At 43.1% G+C, this 24,079-nt stretch overlaps 2 long non-coding RNA genes across 2 annotated transcripts; both read left to right on the plus strand.

Moving 5' to 3' along the window:
* The first annotated feature begins 2,025 nt into the window (after positions 1-2,025).
* On the plus strand, positions 2,026-3,961 carry LOC141729271 (uncharacterized). The gene is made up of 3 exons (XR_012580649.1): positions 2,026-2,686; positions 3,214-3,278; positions 3,897-3,961. It is a non-coding gene; the product is annotated as an uncharacterized LOC141729271 (long non-coding RNA).
* A 2,180-nt stretch (positions 3,962-6,141) lies between these two features.
* On the plus strand, positions 6,142-20,037 carry LOC141729454 (uncharacterized). The gene is made up of 6 exons (XR_012580968.1): positions 6,142-6,466; positions 6,741-9,227; positions 9,376-11,588; positions 17,381-17,745; positions 19,318-19,382; positions 20,000-20,037. It is a non-coding gene; the product is annotated as an uncharacterized LOC141729454 (long non-coding RNA).
* Positions 20,038-24,079: the final 4,042 nt, after the last annotated feature.

A 24,079-nucleotide genomic window follows, 5' to 3' on the forward strand; every position in this document is an offset into this window, starting at 1 on the left:
TTTTAAATAATAGAAGTGTTATAGAAATGTGAATCTTAATATAGAAATAGATAATAAATATATAAAGGGAGATTGCTAAACTATGACTACAAATTGAACTATAAATATAGTAAGTAATATGAAGAGTTGTAGTATAGAATATAAATAACATGATACGGCAATATAAATTATAAATGGGAATATAAATATAAAAATAGGTAAGTATAGTTTAAAAGAAAGGGAATTTTTTGGCTTTTATTTAAGTAGAGGCAGGGGTTTTATTTTAAATAGGTGTTACAGCAGTAAAAATCTTGACGCAGAAATATGTAATCAATGTATAAAAATATGTATAAAAATATATAACTGCTCGCATCAGATGTAATGTAGAATATAAATTTATTTACAAATTGAGATTGATAAAGATAAATGTATAAGTAAGCAATATACATTAATGTACATTATAAATGCAAATAGGAATATAAAAATCAGACATAAGGATAAAACCTATTTAAATATTGTTTGAACTAAAGGGTTGGGGTTTTTTTTATTCTTACTGGGTTAGAGGCAGGGTTTTTATTTTAAATGATATGAATGTAGATATTATTGGTATATATTTCTCAATATTGAGATATACAATCAAGATATAAATATATATATAAACACAAAATATAAGTAAATAGAGATAATAGGAAGAGATGTAATGGAGAATACAAATAACAGCATACGTAAGTATACATTTTAAATGTAAATGTGAATATGGACCTGAAAAACAGAATTTTAAAAAATATTGAAATACAGTTGAGAAGAAAGGGTTTTCTTTTTGGCTTTAACGTGGGTGGAGGCAGGGGTTTTATTTTAAATAATGGAAGTGCTACAGAAGTAAAAATCCTCACACAGAAAGATATAATAAATATATAAAGATCTGAATAAAAATACGAAAAAAAATAGAAGTAATAGGAAGAGTTGTAACATAGAATATAAATTTATAAATAAATCGGAAAATAGAAATGCAAAATCGAACACACATCAGTATAGAATTTAAATATAAATGTGGATCTAAATTTGAAAAATATTATTTTAAAAAAATGAAATACAGTTGAAATGAAAGGGGTTTGTATTTGGCATGTATGGGTGGACGCAGGGGTTTTATTTTGAATCCTGCAAGTGTTAGAGAAGGAAAAATCCTAAGAGAAATGTATACTTCCAATGTAAAAATAGGTATATTTCGAGCGGGGCCGAATTGTTCGGAAGAGGCGAAGAGCCGAGTGTTGCCGAAAAGAGGCGACTTGAGCCGAAGAGCCGAGTGTGGCCGCACAGAGCCGACTTGAGCCGAAGAGCCGAGTGTGGCCGAAAACATCCGAGTTTACACCAAGAGCCGATGATAGCCGACTGCAATCGATAGCCGAGGGTAGCCGACACTGGCCGCATTTAGACAATGCGCCGAATGTGACCGAGTTTCGTCCAACCGTGCCGAGTTCGGCCGTAGAGCCGAACTGAAACGAGTTTAGACCAAGAGCCGAAGCAAGCCGAATTGAGCCGAGTTTCTTGAAACAGAACCGAAGGACGCCGCAGCGCTCTCCCTGCAGGTCTCCGGATCACACGGCAGGGGGCGCTGTATAAAGTAAGTATAAAATATCAACTATCTATAAGAAGAAATAAAAGCTCTATGTCATGTGCAGCAGTAGAAAATTTCAGGCTCCCAGGGAATAAATAGTTTTCTTTACATCATTTTCGTTTTGCAGGTTTTTTTTACTCCCAGGTAGCCTGAAAGTTTCTACTGCTGCTTTTTTATTCTTAAGCTAGAAAGGAAAACCAAGATCAGAAACAGAAGAAAAGGAAAGGAAAAGGGAAGGAAAGGAAAGGAATCAGGAGCACCAGAGGGAAGGGAAGGGAAGGGGTGAAAAGCAGAGTGAAAAAAGAAAAAAGAGTTGGAGCGAAAAAGAGAGGGCATTCGGGAGGAGCGTTGCTGCCTCAGGTCCTTCCCCGCCCTGGGGCGAAGGACCCGTTTGATGCCCGGGAGGGACTGCAGCTCCCGGTGGCGGAGGACGGAGCAGTGGCTGTCAGCCCGAGACTACAACTCCCGGCAGGCCCTGCTGCCGGCGAGGCGTGTGACGCAACGGCTGGCGCGGCACCGGAGTGGCTGGCGTGCCAGGCGGCCGCGCGGGGCTGTGCGCGGGCAGCTCCCGGCTCCCGCTCTCAGTGCCGCGCGGGACGGCGCTGCGGCGGCGACGCCGGAGGGGCGAAGCCTCCGTCTGGCCGCCCGCACGGAGCTGAGCAGCGCGGAAGGGGCGTCGGCCCGGTTCTTCGGCCTTACTGAGCGGTAGCGATGGCGGAGGGCGAGGCGGTGCTTTGCTGCCGCGGGCCGGGAGCTGCAGGAGCCGCCCCGGGCGAGCGGCGCCGGGCGCTCCCGCGGTCCCGGTGGGGCGGCTGCCCTCAGGCTGGCGGAGGCGCAGCAGCCCCCGAGCTGCAGCCGTCTCCCTCGGGCTGCTGCCGGTGCTGCGGGCGGAGGCGGCTCCGCCGCGTGTTGGGCGTTGCGAGCAGAGAGCGCTGCGATATCGCCGGAATGACTGGGCTGCTGCCTGCGCTAGTGCTCGAGGCTCTTTCTGCCATGCAAACGGATGGAGCGGCGCTGAGCGGTAAAGCCAGAGATGGCCGGGAGAATGCCCAGCGCAGGGAGCAGGCGGGCTGTATCCTTCCGATGGCACAGGTGCGATCTGCAAACTCATCCCCTTCTGCCCCTGCCCTCCCCAGCCCCAGGGAAAGTGCTTTCCAGCATTGTCGGGCTTCTGAAAGACAAAACTTGTGATTTGACACTAGCATCCAGAAAAGGTTTCTGTCTAGATTAGCAAATGCCTAAATTGTTCTTGGTTACATCCCATGACCGGTTTTAGGCAGTGACTTTATACTGCTTTTAGGATTTTCTTGTACCAAGGTGAGAAAATAGGCAGGTCTGATAGTGGTTTCACTTTTTTTCTACTTCACGTTCCATGAGATTCTTTTATCCAAGCACTTGTTTTAAAATTGTACTGTAGGCGTTTATGGTTCACTTTTTTTTTTCTTTGCAGCACCCGTGACTTTTTTTTTTCTCTAAATCAGGAGTAAATATAGCTGAGTAAAATGACCTTGGTTTTCTTCTTTCTTTTTCAACTGAGTTGTTTTTATTAAAAATCCTATTTGAATATGTAGAAAAAGTGGGTATGTCCTGTAATATATCCTAGCTTTTCTTGTTTACAGGGTACTCAGAAAATATGTCTCCCTTAGAGTCCCACAGAAACGTTCTCAGTGCGATCTCTGTCAAGGTATGCATTTACAAATAAGTGATCCCTTTAGATATTTGACTGTGTACCTTTTCCTGTAATTCAGAGCTTGCGTTCCGTGGCTTTTATGATAAACCTATAAAACATGTAAAAATGGTTTTGCACGTCTTAATCGTTGCAGGCAGCACTAAGTGAATTTAGAGCCTGTTCTTGACCAGACAAAGGGAAAAAGTGTGACTTTGATGCTGAACTTGTAATTTTTCATAGGACTTGTCTTTAATTATTTAGGAATAGAGAGAACTAGAAAAAGAGAGAAATAGAATTGGTTATTGAGCACTCCTCAAATGCTCACCGTGATTCAGTGCAGAGCCGAAGTGAAGGGTGATGGAACAGAGCTCTGTGCTTTAGAAGGAAATAAATTTAAACCTGACCTCCACACAGTGTCTCACTAACTTCTGTTGTTTTAAAATACCAAATACGTTTAGGAAGTGTTGGAAGTTAGTATTTTGGGAAAGAAATGGCAGTTCCACAGAACATTGCATTTAACAGAGGCTCTCGGAACGATTCATGTTGTAACTGCTGTCACTGCAATCGGTTGGTGGTTCAGCCTTGAAATGTGCACTTGCCCTTCTATAAAGCACTGTTTTGTTTGCCTTTCAGTGCTATGAGTCTTGATAAATTGGAGAAGAGCCCAAGAGAAATTTTTCCTCCCTTGATATAAAAGGTAGGAAGTGACTTTTTTTGGTTTGGTTCCTTTTCTTTATTATTTTCTGGAAATAAAAGTAATTAAGTATAGGTACGACTGGTTTGTTTCTTCCAGTAGCAGGTGATAATAATAGTAGTAGTAATAGTAAAAATAATAATAGAAATAATAATAATAGTAACGTAATAGTACTTAAACTGTCTTTATCCATTGAACTGGCCATTTCAAATCAAAACTTGTAAACACAAATCAAACCATCATCCTTGTAGAATCTTTCACAGCAGTGGGCTAAAGATCCTGGTTTTGTTGACAGGATTTATCGGTTCTGGAAGAACAAGAGGGAAGTACAAGCCTAACTACTTCTAGCTCACAGACCCGCCCAGTGAATACAGCTTTGTATTTTGATGGGCTTGTGATGACTTTGAAATCAATTGCTCATTACAGTAAAAAAAAAAAATAATGTTTTTTTGAACGTGACAGCAGAAATAACTTTCAGTACCAACTTAATAATAATAGATCGCCAATTTAAGTTAAAAATTCATGCTATACTATCAAAATTTAAAGGTAAAATATTATGTATTAGGTGATGGTATAAAGTGTATGTTCTAATGTGTAGGATGTATGCAAAGATACATACATACCTGAAAGTCCTTAGAGGAAACAAATTTTTATGTCTGCTGTTTGACTGTTTATCATACAATATTTGGTTTTATTTCCCAGGGATCGGTGAATTTTAACTTTGGAGTCCTCTGTGCTAAGGATGCTCGGCTTACAGATGATGAAATGTTCAGTAATGGTGAGTTTTTCACCTTCTCTTTAGTTGCTATGCTGATCTGAATAAGAAAAAAACAAAAGCAAGAGAAAAAAAAAGGATGGTTTATTATTTTTTACGCTGTTATGTTTGTTTCCTCAGTATTTGCTGCAGCTCTGCTTACCCAAACTTTGGGTTCCTTCTGTCCCACTGGGAGTCGCCCGATTTGGTTGCATCTGGTGAAATTCACCCTGAGACCTTGGAGAACCAGCTCAAACTACGTGAGAGCCATTTGCAGCTCTCTGCAGACACCTGGAGAATGGGTGATGCTTCTGAGGATCTGGCAAGTGTACTTCTATCAAAACTCAGTCTGTGAAATTTCTGGGGAAAACCCTTCTGTGTACCGAAGGGTTCAAACTCTGGTGAGGATCCAGTTATCAGGTGCTCACCTGGATGGTTCCAGCTCTTAAAGCGAACACTTGTACTCTTGCCCTGTAGTTTATATCTATTGTATTTTTGTTATTTTGCAAGATTTTACGGCTTTGCAAAATATTGTGCATTTGACTCTTTGGAACCTGTCAGATCGTTCTTTGGTGCAGCACCACCTCATGGGACACTTGGCTGCTGTCCTGAAGGGGTTGGTCGTAAATCCTGGAGGGTTTATAAGTCTTCTGTCCCCAGGGAGCTATCGTGCTTTGTTTGCTTTTGTTCTGTTTGTTAGGCGCTGCTTCTCACTGGAAGTATGAATTTCAAACTACCCTGTTCTTTTTTTAACTGTTTTCCTGGTTCTCTCCCTACGGCAGGGAAAGACTCTCGTATCCTTGTCGTCAGGCTCGGTGCTGTCCAAAAAGATACAGAGACTAAAACAATCCTAAGAAGCAAAATATGACTGCAGGGAAAACAAGCTGGAGAGAACAAAAGGTGGTATTGTTATCCTTACCCTCTATTAGAAACATCCACTGTGCTTTGATGTGGTAGCTGCCAGGGGCTTGTCAGCTCTTTGTAGGCAGGTGTAGGTGTTCACTTGTAGGTTTTTTCTCTGGACAAGTCAATTCAATCTTTGCTAAGCTTATATTTGCAGATTACTCTCTAGCACAGTCCAGCATGACATTTTTGAATGTTGTAAAAATACCATGTTACTTGGAAATTGCTAATGATGAGAAGCCTTAGGGAAAAAAGAAGATTTCAGGGTTGGAAGATGTGAGAAGAATTTTGTGGGGATGTTAGACTGAAATAAAGTGCACTTGAAGCTGGACTGGCACGCTGGCAGATCCCCTATTAAAGAGTAGTGCTTAAATTAACCTGGGGGTTGCCCATTGTTTCTGTAGAAATCAATGTTTCCTGGTCTTCAGAAGTAAGCTGCTTTGAAAAGCTGGAAGGTGCAGTATAGTGACAATCCGTGTGCTTTGGATTAAAAGTAGATTTCAGAAGGGTGATAGGCTTTTGTCTTTTCCTAGACGTCGATGTAATTCTATCGAGGAGTTTTTAATTCTGTGTTGCCATGTCATCCCTCAGAGCCCTGTCGTACTAATCGTCATACAGATACAAAACAAAACATCAGACCCTGTCCCAGCCACTTGGAGCCCAGAACACGATTTCCTCGGGCTGCCATTTGTGCGCCATCGGTACTCACCACGGAAGCGAGCCGGGGATGTTGCAGCTGTTGGGAACAAACCGCTTCTCGTCACACAGAAATGGAATTCGGACGACGCCTCGGCCAGCCCCTCTGTGCCGTCGTCTCCTGAATCTGCAGCAGAGCAGTTGCAGTCCGTCCGGGTACGTGTAATCCAGCTCCTGACGATCTGAGCACACGGAGCAGCGCTCAGCTGCCGTGGGGGCTCAGGGAAGGCAGAGTGTGCATTGTCATCTTCCTGAACCTACAGACCAATCAAAGTGAGAAGCCACAGGGTGGAAATGAGTCGCATATATGCTAAATAAAACTTGCAGATTTATTTAAGAATTGTTTCTGCTTGTTCTTTTTTGTGCTTCTGTGCTTAGAAAACATCCCTACAAAATCAGTTCAGTTCATCAGTTGAACCTTTGTTTGCAGACCCTCACTGAGCAGAATTTGTTGCAGACTCAGTGCACGCTGCGCTGGAGTGTGAGGAGCTCAGTGCACTGCCGGGAGTGTGAGGAGCTCATGTGTGCTACTTTTTGCTTTAGGACGCTCTAAGGTATTTATTCCTTTTGGGATACATGATGAGAATTCCCAAGAGAGGTAGTTATAAGGTATGATATCGGGAAAAAAGCCTGTGTGGTTGGAATGTTGTTGTTGTCAAAAGTTAATTTTTTCTTAGCCAGTAGTTAGCTTTTTGCTTTATTTTTGTGGTAGCAGTATTTTATTGTTTAAAAAATTGCTTCAAAATTACTTGAGTGGCTGGCCATCGGTACCTTGTTCAGATTTGCCTATTTGCTTGTAGCTAAAATGTTCACGTCTTCTTTATCATTCTATTTAAGAAACTACTGCCCAGCCAACTAATAACTGAACATCTATCTGTCTGGGACACGGGGACAGGATTTAGGTAATGTCTTTGTTTCCAGAAAAAAGTTCCTGTGTAGTTTCTAAATAGAGGAGAGGGGGGTGAAGACTCGGGGCTCTGATGCCGTTGGGGCACCCCAAGGTCCCCAGGAGAGGAAGCCCCACTGGGGTGCAGGAGCAGGTGTGTTCTCATGTAATCTAGGATAAATTATAAATATAAACATGAAAATTATAATCATGAAAATATTTTTTAAAATAGCTAAATAAAGCGGGGTTTTTTTATTTGTCAATAGGCAGGGTTTTGATTATAAAAATCATAAATACAAACAATATAAATGTAGAAATCTAAGTACAGGAATATATCATAAATAAATACAGATATATATATAAAGTTTAAAAACAAGAAAAAATTAGTTGTAGCAGTAGATATGACATATAATATAAATAATAATTTAAATACATTTCTAGAATTTTAAATATATTAGATCTAATTATTAATATAATGCATCAAAAGAAACTATAAATATGAATGGGAATATAATTATACTAAGTATAAAAATATTTCAATCTCGTTTAAAAAAAGGTTGTTTTTTTGTATTTATTTGGTTAGAGACGGGGTTTTTATTTGGAATAATAGAAGTATTATAGAAGTATAAATCTAAATATAGAAATATACAATCTATAGAGAAAGATATTTGTAAAAACACGAGCGAACGACGCCTCCTTCGGCCGAATGGAACGAGCTCAGCCGAAGCAAGGCGGGACCGGCCGAACCTGACGGCCTCGAGCGAACCGAGGCCAGGCTTGCGAGGCTGCCTGAACGGAGCCGAGCTCAGGCGAACCGAGCCCGCTGCTCTCGTGCGCGCTAATTAGCGCGAGTGCGGTCACCGCCTAATGAGCCCCTGTGCCGCCCCGCGCTCCCGGTCGTGTCCGTGCGATGGGCGGGCCGCCCGCGGGACGCGGCAGCAGGAGAGCCCCGAGCCGGGCGCGTTTAACGTGAGGCGGCGCCGCTTGCCCGCCCTCAGGGAGCCGACCCGAGCCGAGGCGCGCCGGAGGCACAGAGCGGCTCCGAATTCGCCCGAAGCGAGTCGAGCCGCGCCGAGCGCACAGAGCGGCTCCGAGTTCGGCCGTAGCGAGCCGAGCCGCGCCGAGCGCACAGAGCGGCTCCGAGTTCGGCCGAAGCGAGCCGCGCCGAGCGCACAGAGCGGCTCCGAGTTCGGCCGAATGAAGCCGAGTGGCGCCGAGCGCAGTGAGAGGCTCCGAGTTCGGCTGAATAAAGCCGAGCCGCGCCGAAGAGGCGCATCCAGCCGAATGCAGCCGACAATAGCCGAGTTTAGCCGATTACAGCCCAATTTAGCCGAGCACTTAAGTTATTCTGCAGCCCTTTGACTTTTGTCCTGACTTTTTTTCAGGTGCACCTCCTGAGGTGACTGCAGCAGTTCCTTAGGTTCCATCTTCTCAAAGGGTACAGGGCTCAAGAATTCGTCTTCCAGAGAGTTATCTCAAGTCCTGGCTTGTATTGTATCTGCCTATGTTGGCTTATGTTGTATGTACCTCTATTGTGTGTACCTATGCTGGCTTATACTGTACGTACTTATACTGTATGTACCTATGTTGGTTTATACTATATGTACTTACATTGGATGTACCTATATTGGTTTATATTGTGTGTACCTGTGTTGGTTTATACTGTATGTAAGTGTGTCACCTTATATTGTGTGTACTTACGCTCTGTTTACACTTGCACTGTTTACCTCAGCCTATATTGTGTGTACTTATATTGTACCACTTACGATCAGAGCTGCCCTGCCCTGGCACGCAGTCACAGTTAGGTAGAACAGTTACAGAAATTTTACTCTTCATCTGTCTTTTGTGGGATTTTGGGTAGAAAGTTTATGGGTCCAGAGTGGGGACAAGTCCTAGCTGTCAGATAACCACTCGTTGACCCTTCCTGTTGTCTCACAGGTCCCCGAGGCTGCTGATTTCCCCAGGATCTGCCATTTACTTCAAGGAGCAGCAGCCAGAAGACGTGTCACAGCACGTTCTTCAGCGTCTCACGTAAGGGCCGCAGCGAGCGTGTAAGTGGCAAGAGTGTGTCAGTGTGTGTGAGAGCACGTGGCTGTGTCTGTCTGTGTCTGCTCGTCTCTGCATGTGTGGGCACATGCTGACTGGATTTAACCTTGTGTATATGACTTTTGCTTTTCAGGTTTTGCAACTCATTCTTAAAGTTAGAATAAAAAATCCTCAGCCGGGTTATATTGTATGTACTGACATGGAATGTACCCATGTTGGCTTAAAACCCAGTAAAACAGACGATGATGGGCAAGAAAAAACCCAGAAAAAAACCCCAACAAGATGGGCAAGAAAAAAACCCAGAAAAGAACCTGAAGACGGGCAAGAAAAAACCCAGAAAAAAACCCCGAGGATGGGCATGAAGAAACCCAGAAAAAACCCCCAAGATGGGCAAGAAAAACCCAGAGAAAACCCAGAAAAACAATTCCAAGAAGGGCAAGAAAAGACCCGGAAAACACCCAGAAAAAATCGCAACCAAAGTATAAATATATAAATATCTTTCAAATATAGAGAGAATTGTTAAATTATTTAAAATACAAAATAACAGAAATCAATATCTGCATATAAGATCCATAATACAAGTAATACTGTATATATCTTATTATAGTGTATTATAGGAAATAGATATAAAATTGATATAAATGTATTTATGTTTATCATATCTGTCATTTGTTATATATTACACCATATTGATATACTATAAGTTTTTTAAAGCAGTTTAACATAAAGGGGGGTTTTGTTTTTTATTTGGCAAAAGCAGGGGTTTTAGTACAAAAATGATAAATACAAATAATATAAAGGTAGAAATCTAAGTATAGAAACAGATCATAAATAGCTACAGGCTAATATAAAATTAAAAATATAAGATAAAATAAGTTGTAGCAGTAGATATGGTACATAATTTAAAAAATACTTTATTTCTATTATTTGAATAGGACACATATTATATATCATGATTAATATAATGCTTAAATATAAACTAAAAATATAAATGTGAATATAGTCATGCAAGCTATAAATATAAAAATATTTCAATATAGTTTAAAAGAATAGAGCTTTTTTGTATTTGTTTAGTTAGTATGGGATTTTTATTTTAAATAATTAAAATTACATTTCTATCATGCTTTTAACATAGAAATATACAATAAATATAGAAAGATATTTTTAAAACCACAAAATATAAATAAATATAAACAGTAGGAATACACAGAATATATTTTATAAATTACATGCTACATCAGTGTGCACTACAAATAGGCATGTGAATATAAATACGAAAAATAGGAATTTCAAATTGATTTTAATAGGATTTTAAACCAAGGCGGTTTGTTTGGTTCTGGTCGGGTAAAAGACAGGTTTTTGGCATTTATTTCAGAGCAGTTTTTGGCTGGGGTCGCCCCTGTTCTTTTTTGCCGCCTTCGCTGCCCGCAGCCCCGAGGCGCGCTGCGCCCCCGGCTGGGGCGGGCGGCAGTGCTGCCGCCTTGTGGGCAGAGCGCGGTACTGCAGCCGTGCGCCGGCAGGCAGGCGAGAGGCCGCCATGCTGGGAGCGGCGTGTCGCGGGTGTCTCGGACTTTTCGTTGACCTTCTCGAGATGGCGGGGAAGTGGAGGACCCCGGTGGGTGTAAGTGAACTGCCTGCATGGAACACCGACGTCATGGCGGCCCGACGGATTTTTCTGTGGCGTTTCAAGCGTATCCGATACATGCTGTGGGTTCAGCGGCGCCGCGGGCGGGCGTATTTCTGCGGGTTGGCGGAAGGCATCTGGGTAAACCTGGCCTGTCTGCGCCGGGGTCCTCTCATGCCCGCTCTCCCGCCCTCAGCAAGCCGAGCCGGGCCGAATTGTTCCGAAAAGAGCCGACTTGATACGAAGATCCGAGTGTGGCCGAAAACAGCCAAGTGTACCCGAAGAGCCGAGTGTGGCCGAAAACAGCCGACTTGAGCCGAAGAGCCGAGTGAAGCCGAAAACAGCCGAGTGTACCCGAAGAGACGAGTGTAGCCGAAAACAGCCGAGTTTACCCGAAGAGCCGAGTGTGGCCGAAAAGAGCCGAGTTTACCCGAAGAGCCGTGTGTAGCCGAAAACAGCCGAGTTTACACCAAGAGCCGAGGATAGCCGACTGCAATCGATAGCCCGGGGTAGCCGACACTGGCCGCATTTAGACAATGCGCCGAATGTGACCGACTTTAGCCCAAGCGTGCCGAGTTCGGCCGAAGAGCCGAACTGAAACGAGTTTAGACCAAGAGCCGAACCAAGCCGAATTGAGCCGAGTTTCATTAAACAGAACCGAACGACGCCGCAGCGCTCTCCCTGCAGGTCTCCGGCGCACACGGCAAAGGGCGCTGTATAAAGTAAGTATAAAATATCAACTATCTATAAGAAGGAATAAAAGCTCTATGTCATATGCAGCAGTAGAAAATTTCAGGCTGCCAGGGAGTAAATAGTTTTCTTTACATCATTTTCGTTTTGCAGGTTTGTTTTACTGCCAGGTAGCCTGAAAGTTTCTACTGCTGCTTTTTTATTCTAAAGCTAGAAAGGAAAACCAAGATTAGACATACAGGGAAAGAAAGAAAGAAAAGGAAAACAAGAAAATAAGGAAAGGAACTGAAAGGAAGAAAGAAAGAAAGAAGGATAGGAAGGCAGGAAGGAAGGAAGGCAGGCAGGCCAAAGGAAAAAAACGAAGGAGGGCAAGGAGAAAGACAGGGAAAAAAAAAAAAAAAAGACGAAAAAAAGAAAAAAAAAGACGAAAAAAAGAAAAAAAAAAGGATAAAGACTTCGAGATGCGCAAGAAAAAACCCAGAAAAAACCCCCAAGATGGGCAAGAAGAAACGAAGAAAAGAAATGCCAGAAAAAGTCAAGGAAAAAGGGAGGAAAAGCCCCAAGAAAGAAGGCAAGAAAGAGAGGCAGTAAAGGCCACAAAAATGCAAGAAAAAACCCAAGCAATGCCAGGAAAAGGTACGAAAATGGTTCTGCCAGGTGCGATCAAGGTGAGCGGGTTCAGTCTCAGGTACGGGAGATGAACAAGTGTCAGATTAGCTCGGGGCACTGCTGTGCAATGCAGCCGTGACAGGATTGATGTTTAAATACAGTTTAAAAAAATTGGGGATTGTTTGGCTTTTATTGGGGTATAGGCTGGAGATTTCATAAAAGGTATAAAAATAGAAATCCAATTATATCCTATATATATCGATATCCAGAAATATTTAATATATGTAAATATACGTAAAAGAAATATATTGTGTAAAAAGAATATATCTATTATTATATAAAAAGGTATTCTCTCCAATCTATAAGATATCTATAAATATAATAAAAGAAAATTACAAATGTAAATGTGAATAGAATTACGACAAACAAAATTATTTTTAAAATTTTAAGTGTGGTTTAAATAAAGGGGTGTCTATGGTTTTTCTTTCCTTAGAGGCAGGGGTTTTATTTTAAATAATATAAGTACTATAGAAATCTAAATCGGCATAGAGAAATATGTAATAAAAATCTAAAGATGTAATACTAAACTATGAATTTAAAAAGAAATAGAAATAGAAATCTATGTTAGTAACATGAAGAGATGTAATATACAATATAAAAAATATTATACAGTAATATAAATTCTAAATCTAAAAGCGAATATAAATATGACAAATATATGATGGGGGCTCGGAGCAGCCCAGGTGTGAGTGTGAGGATGATGAGGGGCTCGGAGCAGCCCAGGTGTGAGTGTGAGGATGATGAGGGGCTCGGAGCAGCCCAGGTGTGAGTGTGAGGATGGTGAGGGGCCGGCTCCTGCCGGGGCGAGGCTGTTTTAAGGGGAGGCTCTGCCTCAGCTCCCTTTTGCACGGAGCTGCTGAGTGGAGGGCTTTATGGGGCGCTCCCGGCGCTGTCTCACGGAAGGACTGCGAGAGCTTCTCCCAGGGTCGGCGGGAGCACCCGGATTCGCGCTTGGATACGTCCAAGCATCGCTTAAAGGAGGTGCCGAGGGACGAATCTTTGTGCCGAGGAGCAGCAGCCGAACAGGTGAGCCCGTGTGGGTTTGGAGCGGGGAATTTTGTCCTTCCCCTTTGCAATTTCATCTTGCCAGTCCCTCCCCGCTTCCCCAGGAGCAGAAATGGAGCTTATGAGGACGAAAGGGATTAAGGAGAAGGAAGCAGCTCCTCTTCTTTTATTGTCTGCGTTTGAACTGAGGGGATCCCTCTTCACTTGTGGTTTTAAGGGCGTTGATTGCAGGAAAAGCTGCCTTTTCCAGGCTGTTGGGGGTATCCCGGGGGTGACAGGGAATCCCTGCGTTCTATTTGAAGGGGAATGGGAAAAGTATTCTTGTGGTGTTGTGGGTTTGGTTTGAAGGCAGCCACCCCATTTTCATCACCCTAGGGTTTAAATGGAGGGGGCAGCCGTGGTGTCCCTCCTTTTCAAGGGTTTGAATGGAGGTGGAAATGGCCCTTTGCCATCAGTCGAAGGCTTTCATTTGAGGAGCGCCCCTTCTTTTGTGCTCTCGTAGGGGACGAACCTGAAGGGGAGAGGACACTTCTTGGCCCTTGTTGAAGGGAGGCGAGCCCCGCCTGCGGCGTCAGTTTCGGGGTTCGGTTGCGGGAAGCTGCAGCTGTGGCAGCGTTTGCAGGGCTGCAATGGGGCCGTGCCGCTGCATGGGAGGGCGCTTGTGGTGGCCGCGGCCCGGGCCGGAACGTTGCCGCTCGGGAGCGGCGCTGGCACGGCCCGGGCAGCTGCCGGGGCGCACGGGGGATTTGGCGCGGCCGGGCCGGCCAAGGGCGGCGGTGGCGGAGCCGCGCCGGTGCGAGCCGAGGGAGCCGCGCCGGGCCGGCCAAGGGCGGCAGAGGCGGCGCGGGCGCTGCTGCGGCGGCCCGGGCGGTGCCGGCCGCTCCGGCCGCTCCGGGCGCGGGGCTCGGGCGCCGCCGCCACCCCCGGGCCCGGCGCCGGCCCCGCCGGGCAGGGGCAGCGGGCGCGGCTCTCCGGGCCGGCGCCGGCCCCGCGTGCCGGAGGAGCCGCCGGAGGAGCCGGTCTCCTGGCGGGAGCCGCGCTCCGTCCGGGGCCGGCAGCGAGCGCGGGCTTCGGCTGCTCGCGGTGCTGGGGCGGTGCCGCGGTTCGGAGGCGCTTTTTCGGCATTGATTGCATCGCTGTGCTCGGTTTGCAGCGGGGGTACGCTAAGGGCTACGGGGTTCTTCCTGAGTGCTGCGGTTCTCGGTGCCGGTGGGGATGATAAAGGTTCGTTTCGGATTGGGTTTCGTAGTCGGATATGGTTTTTTTGCCGGGGTATTATGTTTAGAAAGGCGCGCAATGGTTTTTACGGGTCGTAGCGCGAAGCAGCGGTTCGGATTTTAATTCTGTTGAGGTGGCTTTTATTGGCGTGAGCGGGTAGTGTTTGTTTCGGTGGGCTTTTGAGGTAGCGTCGTGTCGTTCATAGCAGCGGGTTTTTAATCTCGAGAATTGCATGTGTGTTTATCGTCTTCCAGGGCTTTTATTTATTTGGTTGGTTTGATTGTAGTGTATGTTTTATGGCTGCGGGTAATTTGGGAGACATTGTTTATGGTTACGTTTGTCTTTAGGCTTTGTGTTTGTTTCTAGGTGTTATTTTTATTTTGATAGCTTGAGGCACTATGGGTTTATTCAGTTGGGAATAATATTTTTGTTGCAGATTTAGGCTTATTTGGTTTTTGGGATTATTCTTGTTGGTGGTTTCTTCATTTTCTTTTTTGTTGTTGTTGTTGTCTTTTAATGTCTTTGAGTATTGTTCCTCAGGGGCATTTTGGGAACATGGGTATTTATATGGTGGGTTTTTAAATTGTTTTTTACTAGGGTAGTTAATTTCTTAGTTTTTAGCGGTTGAGATGTTTTCCATTTTGTTAATTAGTTCAGGTTTTTAAAGTTAGTTTTACGGAGGATTGTTTATTCTTTGAGTTAGCGTAGAGGTAGAATTTTGTCGGTTTTTTTTTTTTTTTTTAGTAACGTTCAGGGTGAGTGGCACTGTCTGGAGGTTAGAAGATTGGTTTGACTTTTTTTTAGTACCTTTTGTAATTTGCTGTGTGTGTTTCTATAGGGTTTTCTTTTGTTTTGGTTCCATTTTTCGGTCGTGATGAGAATTGTTATTGACAAGAGTGTTCTTTGTTTTTTCTCTGACGCTTGTTTGGCTGTTGGAGGTGTCTCGATGTTTTTGGAAGATATTGGTGGGAATTTGATGCTGTTTGTTCTGTCATTTCATTTAGGAATTGGATTTTAAATATACAATTATAACTCTCACTATATTGAAACAAAAGAAATAGATGTGTAGAAATGGGAATGAGCCAACGTTATTTTTATATATTCGGTCAATTTTTAAAATTTAACATGGAACATAAGTCATTATATGTTGCAATTAGTTATTCTATTTTTTAATAGAGCATCGTGTATGTATACAGATATATGAATAGAGAATATAAATGGAAACACAAGCCAAACAAAAATGCAAATATAGAAATGTATTGCAACTATATGCAGATATATAAAAAATTAGTAATAAATTCCGTCCCCCGCCTCTATGGTTTCAAGATAGCGGAGACAATTTCCGGTCCTCCCAGCTGCCGTCTCTATGGTTTCAACGTGCCAGAAGGGTTTACCCGGTCGTCCCGTCCTTTCTCTCTATGGTTTCAAGATGGCGGAGACAATTTCCGGTCCTCCCAGCTGCCGTCTCTATGGTTTCAGCGTGCCAGAAGGGTTTATCCGGTCGTCCCGTCCCTTCTCTCTATGGTTACAAGATGGCGGAGACAATTTCTGGTCCTCCCAGCTGCCGTCTCTATGGTTTCAACGTGCCAGAAGGGTTTACCCGGTCGTCCCGTCCCTTCTCTCTATGGTTTCAAGAACGGGGAGACTATTTCCATTCCTCCCAGCTGCCGTCTCTATGGTTTCAACGTGCCAGAAGGGTTTATCCGGTCGTTTTTATTTGGTTAGAGGCAGGAGTTTTATTTTAAATAATAGAAGTGTTATAGAAATGTGAATCTTAAGATAGAAATAGATAATAAATATATAAAGGGAGATTGCTAAACTATGACTACAAATTGAACTATAAATATAGGTAAGTAATATGAAGAGTTGTAGTATAGAATAGAAATAACATGATACGGCAATATGAATTATAAATGGGAATATAAAAATAGGTAAGTATAGTTTAAAAGAAAGGGAATTTTTTGGCTTTTATTTAAGTAGAGGCAGGGGTTTTATTTTAAATAGGTGTTACAGCAGTAAAAATCTTGACGCAGAAATATGTAATCAATGTATAAAAATATGTATAAAAATATATAACTGCTCGCATCAGATGTAATGTAGAATATAAATTTATTTACAAATTGAGATTGATAAAGATAAATGTATAAGTAAGCAATATACATTAATGTACATTATAAATGCAAATAGGAATATAAAAATCAGACATAAGGATAAAACCTATTTAAATATTGTTTGAACGAAAGGGTTGGGGGTTTTTTTATTCTTACTGGGTTAGAGGCAGGGTTTTTATTTTAAATGACATGAATGTAGATATTATTGGTATATATTTCTCAATATTGAGATATACAATCAAGATATAAATATATATATAAACACAAAATATAAGTAAATAGAGATAATAGGAAGAGATGTAATGGAGAATACAAATAACAGCATACGTAAGTATACATTTTAAATGTAAATGTGAATATGGACCTGAAAAACAGAATTTTAAAAAATATTGAAATACAGTTGAGAAGAAAGGGTTTTCTTTTTGGCTTTAACGTGGGTGGAGGCAGGGGTTTTATTTTAAATAATGGAAGTGCTACAGAAGTAAAAATCCTCACACAGAAAGATATAATAAATATATAAAGATCTGAATAAAAATACGAAAAAAAATAGAAGTAATAGGAAGAGTTTTAACAGCGAATATAAATTTAGAAATAAATCGGAAAATAGAAATGCAAAATCGAACACACATCAGTATAGAATTTAAATATAAATGTGGATCTAAATTTGAAAAATATTATTAAAAAAAAAATGAAATACAGTTGAAATGAAAGGGGTTTGTATTTGGCATGTATGGGTGGACGCAGGGGTTTTATTTTGAATCCTGCAAGTGTTAGAGAAGGAAAAATCCTAAGAGAAATGTATACTTCCAATGTAAAAATAGGTATATTTCGAGCGGGGCCGAATTGTTCGGAAGAGGCGAAGAGCCGAGTGTTGCCGAACAGAGCCGACTTGAGCCGAAGAGCCGAGTGTAGCCGAAAACAGCCGAGTTTACACCAAGAGCCGAGGATAGCCGACTGCAATCGATAGCCGAGGGTAGCCGACACTGGCCGCATTTAGACAATGCGCCGAATGTGACCGAGTTTCGTCCAACCGTGCCGAGTTCGGCCGTAGAGCCGAACTGAAACGAGTTTAGACCAAGAGCCGAAGCAAGCCGAATTGAGCCGAGTTTCTTGAAACAGAACCGAAGGACGCCGCAGCGCTCTCCCTGCAGGTCTCCGGGGCACACGACAGGGGGCGCTGTATAAAGTAAGTATAAAATATCAACTATCTATAAGAAGAAATCAAAGCTCTATGTCATGTGCAGCAGTAGAAAATTTCAGGCTCCCAGGGAATAAATAGTTTTCTTTACATCATTTTCGTTTTGCAGGTTTTTTTTACTCCCAGGTAGCCTGAAAGTTTCTACTGCTGCTTTTTTATTCTTAAGCTAGAAAGGAAAACCAAGATCAGAAACAGAAGAAAAGGAAAGGAAAAGGGAAGGAAAGGAAAGGAATCAGGAGCACCAGAGGGAAGGGAAGGGGTGAAAAGCAGAGTGAAAAAAGAAAAAAGAGTTGGAGCGAAAAAGAGAGGGCATTCGGGAGGAGCGTTGCTGCCTCAGGTCCTTCCCCGCCCAGGGGCGAAGGACCCGTTTGATGCCCGGGAGGGACTGCAGCTCCCGGTGGCGGAGGACGGAGCAGTGGCTGTCAGCCCGAGACTACAACTCCCGGCAGGCCCTGCTGCCGGCGAGGCGTGTGACGCAACGGCTGGCGCGGCACCGGAGTGGCTGGCGTGCCAGGCGGCCGCGCGGGGCTGTGCGCGGGCAGCTCCCGGCGCCGCGGCGGCGACGCCGGAGGGGCGAAACCTCCGTCTGGCCGCCCGCACGGAGCTGAGCAGCGCGGAAGGGGCGTCGGCCCGGTTCTTCGGCCTTACTGAGCGGTAGCGATGGCGGAGGGCGAGGCGGTGCTTTGCTGCCGCGGGCCGGGAGCTGCAGGAGCCGCCCCGGGCGAGCGGCGCCGGGCGCTCCCGCGGTCCCGGTGGGGCGGCTGCCCTCAGGCTGGCGGAGGCGCAGCAGCCCCCGAGCTGCAGCCGTCTCCCTCGGGCTGCTGCCGGTGCTGCGGGCGGAGGCGGCTCCGCCGCGTGTTGGGCGTTGCGAGCAGAGAGCGCTGCGATATCGCCGGAATGACTGGGCTGCTGCCTGCGCTAGTGCTCGAGGCTCTTTCTGCCATGCAAACGGATGGAGCGGCGCTGAGCGGTAAAGCCAGAGATGGCCGGGAGAATGCCCAGCGCAGGGAGCAGGCGGGCTGTATCCTTCCGATGGCACAGGTGCGATCTGCAAACTCATCCCCTTCTGCCCCTGCCCTCCCGAGCCCCAGGGAAAGTGCTTTCCAGCATTGTCGGGCTTCTGAAAGACAAAACTTGTGATTTGACACTAGCATCCAGAAAAGGTTTCTGTCTAGATTAGCAAATGCCTAAATTGTTCTTGGTTACATCCCATGACCGGTTTTAGGCATACTGCTTTTAGGATTTTCTTGTACCAAGGTGAGAAAATAGGCAGGTCTGATAGTGGTTTCACTTTTTTTCTACTTCACGTTCCATGAGATTCTTTTATCCAAGCACTTGTTTTAAAATTGTACTGTAGGCGTTTATGGTTCACTTTTTTTTTCTTTGCAGCACCCGTGACTTTTTTTTTTTTCTCTAAATCAGGAGTAAATATAGCTGAGTAAAATGACCTTGGTTTTCTTCTTTCTTTTTCAACTGAGTTGTTTTTATTAAAAATCCTATTTGAATATGTAGAAAAAGGGGGTATGTCCTGTAATATATCCTAGCTTTTCTTGTTTACAGGGTACTCAGAAAATATGTCTCCCTTAGAGTCCCACAGAAACGTTCTCAGTGCGATCTCTGTCAAGGTATGCATTTACAAATAAGTGATCCTTTAGATATTTGACTGTGTACCTTTTCCTGTAATTCAGAGCTTGCATTCCATGCCTTTTATGATAAACCTATAAAACATGTAAAAATGGTTTTGCACGTCTTAATCGTTGCAGGCAGCACTAAGTGGATTTAGAGCCTGTTCTTGACCAGACAAAGGGAAAAAGTGTGACTTTGATGCTGAACTTGTCATTTTTCATTGGACTTGTCTTTAATTATTCAGGAATAGAGAGAACTAGAAAAAGAGAGAAATAGAATTGGTTACTGAGCACTCCTCAAATGCTCACCGTGATTCAGTGCAGAGCCGAAGTGAAGGGTGATGGAACAGAGCTCTGTGCTTTAGAAGGAAATAAATTTAAACCTGACCTCCACACAGTGTCTCACTAACTTCTGTTGTTTTAAAATACAAAATACGTTTAGGAAGTGTTGGAAGTTAGTATTTTGGGAAAGAAATGGCAGTTCCACAGAACATTGCATTTAACAGAGGCTCTCGGAACGATTCATGTTGTAACTGCTGTCACTGCAATCGGTTGGTGGTTCAGCCTTGAAATGTGCACTTGCCCTTCTATAAAGCACTGTTTTGTTTGCCTTTCAGTGCTATGAGTCTTGATAAATTGGAGAAGAGCCCAAGAGAAATTTTTCCTCCCTTGATATAAAAGGTAGGAAGTGACTTTTTTTGGTTTGGTTCCTTTTCTTTATTATTTTCTGGAAATAAAAGTAATTAAGTATAGGTACGACTGGTTTGTTTCTTCCAGTAGCAGGTGATAATAATAGTAGTAGTAATAGTAAAAATAATAATAGAAATAATAATAATAATAGTAACGTAATACTACTTAAACTGTCTTTATCCATTGAACTGGCCATTTGAAATCAAAACTTGTAAACACAAATCAAACCATCATCCTTGTAGAATCTTTCACAGCAGTGGGCTAAAGATCCTGGTTTTGTTGACAGGATTTATCGGTTCTGGAACACAAGAGGGAAGTACAAGCCTAACTACTTCTAGCTCACAGACCCGTCCAGTGAATACAGCTTTGTATTTTGATGGGCTTGTGATGACTTTGAAATCGATTCCTCATTACAGTAAAAAAAAAATAATGTTTTTTTGAACGTGACAGCAGAAATAACTTTCAGTACCAACTTAATAATAATAGATCGCCAATTTAAGTTAAAAATTCATGCTATACTATCAAAATTTAAAGGTAAAATATTATGTATTAGGTGATGGTATAAAGTGTATGTTCTAATGTGTAGGATGTATGCAAAGATAGATACATACCTGAAAGTCCTTAGAGGAAACAAATTTTTATGTCTGCTGTTTGACTGTTTATCATACAATATTTGGTTTTATTTCCCAGGGATCGGTGAATTTTAACTTTGGAGTCCTCTACGCTAAGGATGCTCGGCTTACAGATGATGAAATGTTCAGTAATGGTGAGTTTTTCACCTTCTCTTTAATTGCTATGCTGATCTGAATAAGAAAAAAACAAAAGCAAGAGAAAAAAAAAGGATGGTTTATTATTTTTTACGCTGTTATGTTTGTTTCCTCAGTATTTGCTGCAGCTCTGCTTACCCAAACTTTGGGTTCCTTCTGTCCCACTGGGAGTCGCCCGATTTGGTTGCATCTGGTGAAACTCACCCTGAGACCTTGGAGAACCAGCTCAAACTACGTGAGAGCCATTTGCAGTTCTCTGCAGACACCTGGAGAATGGGTGATGCTTCTGAGGATCTGGCAAGTGTACTTCTATCAAATCTCAGTCTGTGAAATTTCTGGGGAAAACCCTTCTGTGTACCGAAGGGTTCAAACTCTGGTGAGGATCCAGTTATCAGGTGCTCACCTGCATGGTTCCAGCTCTTAAAGCGAACACTTGTACTCTTGCCCTGTAGTTTATATCAATTGTATTTTTGTTATTTTGCAAGATTTCACGGCTTTGCAAAATATTGTGCATTTCGCTCTTTGGAACCTGTCAGATCGTTCTTTGGTGCAGCACCACCTCATGGGACACTTGGCTGCTGTCCTGAAGGGGTTGGTCGTAAATCCTGGAGGGTTTATAAGTCTTCTGTCCCCAGGGAGCTATCGTGCTTTGTTTGCTTTTGTTCTGTTTGTTAGGCGCTGCTTCTCACTGGAAGTATGAATTTCAAACTACCCTGTTCTTTTTTTAACTGTTTTCCTGGTTCTCTCCCTACGGCAGGGAAAGACTCTCGTGTCCTTGTCGTCAGGCTCGGTGCTGTCCAAAAAGATACAGAGACTAAAACAATCATAAGAAGCAAAATATGACTGCAGGGAAAACAAGCTGGAGAGAACAAAAGGTGGTATTGTTATCCTTACCCTCTATTAGAAACATCCACTGTGCTTTGATGTGGTAGCTGCCAGGGGCTTGTCAGCTCTTTGTAGGCAGGTGTGGGTGTTCACTTGTAGGTTTTTTCTCTGGACAAGTCAATTCAATCTTTACTAAGCTTATATTTGCAGATTACTCTCTAGCACAGTCCAGCATGACATTTTTGAATGTTGTAAAAATACCATGTTACTTGGAAATTGCTAATGATGAGAAGCCTTAGGGAAAAAAGAAGATTTCAGGGTTGGAAGATGTGAGAAGAATTTTGTGGGGATGTGAGACTGAAATAAAGCGCACTTGAAGCTGGACTGGCACGCTGGCAGATCCCCTATTAAAGGGTAGTGCTTAAATTAACCTGGGGGTTGCCCATTGTTTCTGTAGAAATCAATGTTTCCTGGTCTTCAGAAGTAAGCTGCTTTGAAAAGCTGGAAGGTGCAGTATAGTGACAATCCGTGTGCTTTGGATTAAAAGCAGATTTCAGAAGGGTGATAGGCTTTTGTCTTTTCCTAGACGTCGATGTAATCCTATCGAGGAGTTTTTAATTCTGTGTTGCCATGTCATCCCTCAGAGCCCTGTCGTACTAATCGTCATACAGATGCAAAACAAAACATCAGACCCTGTCCCAGCCACTTAGAGCCCAGAACACGATTTCCTCGGGCTGCCATTTGTGCGCCATCGGTACTCACCACGGAAGCGAGCCGGGGATGTTGCAGCTGTTGGGAACAAACCGCTTCTCGTCACACAGAAATGGAATTCGGACGACGCCTCGGCCAGCCCCTCTCTGCCGTCGTCTCCTGAATCTGCAGCAGAGCAGTTCCAGTCCGTCCGGGTACGTGTAATCCAGCTCCTGACGATCTGAGCACACGGAGCAGCGCTCAGCTGCCGTGGGGGCTCAGGGAAGGCAGAGTGTGCATTGTCATCTTCCTGAACCTACGGACAAATCAAAGTGAGAAGCCACAGGGTGGAAATCACTCGCATATATGCTAAATAAAACTTGCAGATTTATTTAAGAATTGTTTCTGCTTGTTCTTTTTTGTGCTTCTGTGCTTAGAAAACATCCCTACAAAATCAGTTCAGTTCATCAGTTGAACCTTTGTTTGCAGACCCTCACTGAGCAGAATTTGTTGCAGACTCAGTGCACGCTGCGCTGGAGTGTGAGGAGCTCAGTGCACTGCCGGGAGTGTGAGGAGCTCATGTGTGCTACTTTTTGCTTTAGGACGCTCTAAGGTATTTATTCCTTTTGGGATACATGATGAGAATTCCCAAGAGAGGTAGTTATAAGGTATGATATCGGGAAAAAAGCCTGTGTGGTTGGAATGTTGTTGTTGTCAAAAGTTAATTTTTTCTTAGCCAGTAGTTAGCTTTTTGCTTTATTTTTGTGGTAGCAGTATTTTATTGTTTAAAAAATTGCTTCAAAATAACTTGAGTGGCTGGCCATCGGTACCTTGTTCAGATTTGCCTATTTGCTTGTAGCTAAAAAGTTCACATCTTGTTTATCATTCTATTTTAGAAACTGTTGCCCAGCCAACTAATAACTGAATATCTATCTGTCTGGGACACGGGGAGAGGATTTAGGTAATGTCTTTGTTTCCAGAAAAAAGTTCCTGTGTAGTTTCTAAATAGAGGAGAGGGGGGTGAAGACTCGGGGCTCTGATGCCGTTGGGGCACCCCAAGGCCCCCAGGAGAGGAAGCCCCACTGGGGTGCAGGAGCAGGTGTGTTCTCATGTAATATAGAATAAATTACAAATATAAACATGAAAATTGTAATCATGAAAATATTTTTTTAAATAGCTAAATAAAGCGGGGGTTTTTTTATTTGTCAATAGGCAGGGTTTTGATTGTAAAAATTATAAATACAAACAATATAAATGTAGAAATCTAAGTACAGGAATATATCATAAATAAATACAGATATATATATCAAGTTTAAAAACAAGAAAAAATTAGTTGTAGCAGTAGATATGACACATAATATAAATAATAATTTAAATACATTTCTAGAACTTTACATATATATAATTAATACACTGCATCAAAAGAAACTATAAATATGAATGGGAATATAATTATACTAAGTATAAAAATATTTCAATCTCGTTTAAAAGAAGGTTGTTTTTTGTATTTATTTGGTTAGAGACGGGGTTTTTATTTGGAATAATAGATAGAAGTATTATAGAAGTATAAATCTAAATATAGAAATATACAATCTATAGAGAAAGATATTTGTGAAAACACGAGCGAACGACGCCTCCTTCGGCCGAATGGAACGAGCTCAGCCGAAGCAAGGCGAGACCGGCCGAACCTGACGGCCTCGAGCGAACCGAGGCCAGGCTTGCGAG

Source organism: Zonotrichia albicollis, chromosome 6 (assembly GCF_047830755.1).
Source record: "Zonotrichia albicollis isolate bZonAlb1 chromosome 6, bZonAlb1.hap1, whole genome shotgun sequence".
Lineage (NCBI taxonomy): Eukaryota > Metazoa > Chordata > Aves > Passeriformes > Passerellidae > Zonotrichia > Zonotrichia albicollis.